General features: G+C 38.4%; 1 long non-coding RNA gene across 1 annotated transcript; it reads right to left on the bottom strand.

The window, feature by feature from the left end:
• Positions 1 to 261: 261 nt before the first annotated feature.
• On the bottom strand, positions 262 to 2,637 carry LOC113572628. The gene is made up of 3 exons (XR_003410142.2): positions 1,779 to 2,637; positions 1,376 to 1,474; positions 262 to 1,297 (listed from the first exon to the last, which is right to left on the bottom strand). It is a non-coding gene; the product is annotated as an uncharacterized LOC113572628 (long non-coding RNA).
• Positions 2,638 to 6,876: the final 4,239 nt, after the last annotated feature.

The following is a 6,876-nucleotide window of genomic DNA, read 5'->3' as shown; positions in this document are numbered from 1 at the left end:
AAATAACCAAAGCAACTCCTGAAGTAGTTGAACTAGAATTAATATTTCGTTCAGGTAAAATACAAACATCCTTAGTTACCTATATGTTATAATGTACGTTATGGAGTCTTTGCATTTTGTCCTGTCATGTTTACCAAGTTCAAAGTTTCTTATGATACCAAGAACATTAATTTTTTTTTAAATGGATTAAGACCCTAAGCCTCTGCAAACAAGCAGCACTTTACATTTTGTCAGACATTGCTCTTCTAGCGGATGAGGTAACATGATCTAACTAATCTGTTTAAACTCTTTCTTCCAAGGACAAGTAGAATAGGTATAAGTAAACATACTTAAAGAAAGTGCAGTCAACAATTTGTTCCCCATGTAGAAAAACTTTATTTTTATTGTGTTAAGCATATATACTGTGCAATTTAAAAAATCAAGCATGGATAAAGATTCAAACTGCATGTTTGAATCGTCCATTTGTATAGCTAATCAGTCCGAATGTCATGACATGACATGGGTGAAAAGCATACAGACATTTCCGTATCTGTGAGCTCTCCTTTCAATACAATATGGCACCCTGTACATAAAAATATTTTTAAGAAAGCATATAGCTTTGCTGATTTGTGCCACAGTTTGCACTGCAATAAATAAGAAACAAAGTATTTACTGAACTAAAGGTGCTTGGCGTGATGGTGCAGTGGTTAAAACTGCTGCCTCACAGTTCCAGTAACCTGGGTTTGGTTCATGGACTAGCTGCTTCCTGTGTGGAGTTTGAGTATGCAATCTGTACCTGTGATGGTTTTTGTGTTGTTTGTATTTGCCTTGATTTTATATAAGCATTTTAATATAGGTGATGTAATTTGTCACTAACAAAGCTATTTACTTCAGTTATGCAACTCAAACTGAAAGGAATTATATTTGTGAAAGGCTGTGGAAACTGGGTGAAACTGTGATTCAGTTGCTAAATAACTTCGTTAGGTCACTCAAATAAGATGAATATAACTGACTCCATGAACATAAATGCCACCATAGTATGCTACAAGTCTACCCTCTGTAGTACTTCATCTCAGTACTCATAAGATATATACTCATAAGTACCCATCTTTTTCATAAGATAAATGTTGTAAAGTAATAAACTTTACAGGTTTGTTGTAAAGTAATAAACTTGGAGATTTGTGAAGGAGCCTCAATGGGAATTTCTGTAATTCATCAAAAAATTGTGGAGGTGGAAGCTGGTCAAGAACAATCCTCCCTGCCATCATGCAATGTCCAATGGAATGATCTGATGAACAGGCAGGGGAACTTTTTAACCCTGAGACAGATCAAGAGTGAGAAACCAAGAGAATAGTTACAGTCAGTTAGTATCATGACTTGTGGAGTTGACACTCACCTGTCAGAGTTTATATGGCTTCAGGTGGCAGCTGGATGAAGACATGTAGGTGTGCTTATCATGTATCGCTGGCCATGTGTGATCTAAGTCCTCCCTGGGCTGTCCAAAAACAGTAATGCTGAAGGTGATTTTCTTCTGCATAGTACCATACACAGCCTCATGTTGGTGGGAGGTGCATTTGGCTCGATTGCTAAGTGGACTTGGCACTAATATTTTCATAACAAAACTGTAAGCATCTTTTGGCGGCACGGTAGCACGCAGCGGCCACTCCAGGTCCGATAATGGTGTTATTGCGCTATCTGTCGTCTGTACTACATTAAATCACACATGCATGGAAACAACCAACCTCCATGTATACCACCGCCATAGCCTGCTACACTTGAGACATAATGCACAAACCTACCTGGACGACGGCGTGCTTCAGACGCTCTGTGAGCTCGGGTTGCTATGCGTACCAGGCTTGCAGACCACGGCGTCGCCTAAGTCCAAATGCCGAAGGGGGAGACACCGCAAGCGGTGTGCAAGGAAGCAGAAGCGGGGGAAGCGAGCTGGGGTCCGTGCTAGGCTAAAAGCTAATCCTAGCAGACCAGCTCTACCATCTCTATTCCTTTCAAATGTCTGCTCCTTGGATAATAAACTGGACTGCATCAAACTCCAGCAGACTACAAAGCGAGAGTTCAGAGACTGCTGTTTTAGTCTTTACTGAAACGTGGCTCAGCGACAGTATTCCAGACGCCGCCATTCATCTGGATGGATTAGTCTCAATCCGTGCCGACAGACAATGCACTCTCCGGCAAAACACGCGGCGGAGGAGTATGCATTTATATCAATGAGTCTTGCTGTAAAAACTCTGTGCTTGTCGTTAAGTACTGCTCACCGCTTGTAGAGTTTGCTATTGTCAGATACAGACCTTTTTATTTACCGCGGGAATTCACCTCGTTTATAATCGCGTTATACATTCTACCCAGCGCAAACACACGAGAAGCTCTCCAAAGAGCTGTATGGAGCGATTAGTGAACTGCAGAACGTTCATCCAGACGGACTGTTTATTGTCGCCGGAGACTTCAACCACGCAAATCTCTAGTCAGTACTACCTAAATTCCATCAACATGTAAACTTTGCAACCAGAGGAGCGAACGCGCTGGATCTCGTTTACACAAACATTTCCGGTGCGTACCGGGCGGAGCACCACCCCCACCTCGGATACTCTGATCACATGTCTGTAATGTTGATTCCTGCATATAGACCGATCGTCAGACTCTCGAAACTGTTTCTGAAGCAGGTGAGAACCTGTTCAGCAGGAGCCATCTCTGCTCTTCAAGACTGTTTTGAGCAGACGACTTGGATCACGTTCAAGGAGACCGCTACTGACGGTGGCACTGTTAACCTGGAAGAGTATACCGAATCAATGACTGGCTACATCAACAAGTGCATTGATGATGTTACTGTCTCCAAGACCATCACCACACGCCCTAACCAGAAGGCATGGATGACTGCTGAGGTGCGCATGCTACTGAGGACCCGTGACTCAGCCTTCAGAACAGGTGACAGAGAGGCTCTCAGGAAAACAAGAGCCAAACTGTCACATGCGATCAGGGAAGCAAAGCGTGCACACGCACAGAGGATCCATGGACACTTCAAAGACACTGGTGACACACGGCGCATGTGGGAGGGCATTCAGGCCATTACTAACTACAGGAAAACCTCACCTTCCTGTGACAGTGATGCTACCCTCCCAGATGCACAGAATGACTTCTATGCACAGTTTGAAGCACAGAACAACGTTGCAGCAGAAAAGTCCATCCCTCCGCAAAATGACCAGGTGCTGTGCCTGACGGCGGCTGATGTGAGACGTATTCTTTGTGGAGTTAACCCACGGAAAGCTGCTGGACTAGACAACATCCCGGGTCATGTGCTCAGAGAATGTGCTGACCAGCTTGTAGATGTCCTGACAGACATCTTCAATATCTCTCTGAGCTGCGCTGTGGTCCCAACATGCTTCAAGACCACCACCATCGTCCCCATGCCTAAGAAGCCCACGGTGTCATGTCTCAACGACTACCGTCCCGTTGCACTCACATCCTTCATCATGAAGTGCTTCAAGAGACTGGTCATGAGACACATCAAGACCCAGCTTCCCCCTTCTCAACCAAGCCTTCCTGGTTTACTTCCTCACACTGTGGTTTGAGTAAATCCACTGTGTTTCTTGGTTCTTTAATCTTGTTTTGTGTTTTGGAATTCAGAGATCAGTTAAAATGCAATCTTTGGACTAATCCATGACATAATGATGAAAGAATTATAGTGACAGTGAGACATTGCATATATTATATAATTTCAAACCAGTTTATATTAACACACTGTTTTGCAATTTATTCACTAAAGAACCTAACAGCACGATGTCACACTTGGTCCTGCCTAGCGTCCATGTCTCTATGGTGTCCCTGTATTGTGTCTTTGTTTAGTGGAACTTTCTTGATGTGGTTCCGTTCCTTAGTTTCATTTTCTCTGCCCCTCATTATTTGCACCTTTTGTCTTATTTAACTCTTATTAGTTCATGTATTTAAACCCTTTCTTGTTCTCTGTGTCTTGGTTGTTCATTGAAAGCCTGTATGTGAATGTAAGCCCATATGTAAGTCTAGCCGCCGTGTGTTTATCCAAGCCTGTTTGTGCGATTCTTAGTTGTTCATGTTTCCTAGCCTTTGTTTATCCTTGCCTCTATGTACAATATCCTAGCCCTTGTTTTTATGTTATCGTGTATTTTCAACCTCTCCATGATGGTCATTTGAACCTGGACTGTTACAATGACGCTGACTCTGGAATTGCTCATAATAAATCTCACTCTTCTCTGCACATGGGAATGATGTAGCTCTATGAGATGCAGGTGGTACAGTTGCAGTGTTGTGTACTGCCCCTGTGTGGACACAATGGGCCAAATTCATAAAAGATATTGCCCGATTTAAAATAATGTTAACAATAAATAGCACCTACAGTAATGTTTTCTCATTCATAAATGTGGATTGCCCTGTATTTGACAATTTGCATATATGGTGCTAATCTATTTGTCCTCATTTGCATATTACATTACCAATTCATAATAGAATAACAAAATCTGTCTGATGGCAAATCTCTAAGTAAGAAGCCAATGTGGATTGAACGCTCTTTTCTCTAATAATGTTTGTTCACTCATGTGAGTTATCAACAAAATTTTTCTCATGCAACCAAAAAATGTTTATTTGAAAGATACATTTTTTGTCTATTTGGACTGAGCATGATGGCAAGCTTTGCAACTGCCTCAGGCAACCATGTCTACTATTGAATAGTGAAATAAGATACAAGGTAGGCTATGTATTTTTAAAAAATATTCGTGAATACCATAAAAATTAACAAGAAGGACTTGAAGATTCGCAGCATAGAGAAAATGTAACTGAACATTTCAAGTTTGTACACATTTAGTGCACAACCTTTATAGGTAGATGGGAAATGGCAACAAAACTAAAACAAAGAGAACCCAGAAAGTGTGGTCTCCTGCTTAGATATTGATTTTATGCAGATATTTTTGTGTTCTTTGGGTACATTCAATTCCATTACCAAGCTCATATATAATATATTATGAATTATTACTAATAATGTAGTGTTTCATTAAACATGGCAGTTCTTTATTGTAATATCAGAATCTTCGATAATGTGCACACACACCAAACACACAGGCAGAATAATGTTTAACATTTGATATAAGAAGCACTAGGTAAAATTCAAATAATACATGAAGACACCAATATAACTGACACACTGATTCACTACAAATAAAATCAACACAATAATGACACAAAAAGGATTGGGATACATATATGTGTATTGTTTTTCTCCCATCTCCAGCAATTTCAATAAGGATGTTTTAAAACATTGTGTGATATTTCCTAAGAACTGTTATCAAATTAATGTAATTAATCTTCTGCAGTGCTCCTGGCTTACCAAATAAAGACAAGGCATGGCAAGGTAAGACAATGCAAGGCAGAGCAAGTTTATTGCATAGCTCGATTCATAAACAACGGCCATTTCTTGTATCCCTCTTCTCGTATCCCTAACTGCAGAAAGCTGATTAGCGATTGTCAATCAGATGTTGTACAAAAAATGTTTCAGAATGATATTCAGCATACAAAACCACAGAGTGCATCACAAAGCCCATGCTAGCAGCCTTCATAAAAGTTAGCCTTTAGATGCAGCATGTAAAATTTAAACTTGTTTGGAAAAGCAGTTGTTGAGAAACATTTTAAAGCACTCTCTAATGACAGATCTGCTAAAATTAACTGGCTTCCCCCAAATCATGCAACATGTGTGCACATTAAATGTGGTGTCTAGAAAAATAGATTAAAAAATAAATAAATAAAAAAAAAAAAATATATATATATATATATATATATATATTATTATTATTATTATTATTATTATTATTAATAATTATTTTATTTTATTTTTTTTTTATTTTTTTTTAAACTTTTACCTATATGGCAACAAAAACTCCAAACAGCAAGTGAGGCCAAATCTTGACAATTTTTAGATTATATATATATATATATATATATATATATATATATATATATATATTTTTTTTTTTTTTTTTTTTTAGATATATACTGGCATAAATGATACAGCCAGTGATAAGAAGCCCACTAATTGGTATCACCAGGACCCTATTTAGAATTTATTAATGAGTTTGCAGATTTCCTCTCTAATCTAGTCACTCTAGTAGAAAGAGCCATTATTGGTGGTGATTTCAGTCTGATGCCAGTCTGATGCCCTCTCAGACCATTCCCTAATTTCATTTGAACTACATATGAGCCACAATATAGTAACCTCACCTTGAGGTTATACTAACCTCATATAAAAAATGTTAGAATGTTGTTCTAATGGTCACATTCACAATTTAATACAAATCACTCAAAAAAATAGAATGCAAATGGTCAAACGCTAAGATAGCATGGAAGGAGAGCCTTTTCAATTATACCCTAATAGAAAATAACAAAAATAATCCTAGATTTATTTTTAGTAAAATTACACATCTAACTAGGATTAAAACTGACACTACTGATCAGATTACAACATCACACAGTAGTAATGAGTAAATTAATTTCTTTAATGAGACAATTAAGAACATTAGAGATAACATTAAGAGTATTAACATGACATCAGCTACTTAAAGATCAGAACAACCAAGCTAAAAATGACTCAATAATCCTTTAAACCTATCCAAGAGCCAGAACTTAAATCCTCCAGTTGCTTACTAGATTCACTTCCCACACACTTTCTTAAGGAAATCCTACATAAAGTAATTTAACCTGTACTAAATATAATAAACTCTTTGAACTTTGGGTTCCTAAATCATTCAAATTAGCATCACTCTGTTCTGACTCCTTTAGATCACTCCTCTGTAAATTGTCTTCTTCAATCCTCTCTCACTTAATTAATGTCCTAATTAAGTATAGACTTTCTTAGTTATTCCA

This window comes from Electrophorus electricus, chromosome 8, assembly GCF_013358815.1.
Source record: "Electrophorus electricus isolate fEleEle1 chromosome 8, fEleEle1.pri, whole genome shotgun sequence".
Taxonomy (NCBI): Eukaryota; Metazoa; Chordata; class Actinopteri; order Gymnotiformes; family Gymnotidae; genus Electrophorus; species Electrophorus electricus.
The sequence above is the reverse complement of the archived record's forward strand: the minus strand, read 5'-3'. Positions and strand labels throughout refer to the sequence as shown.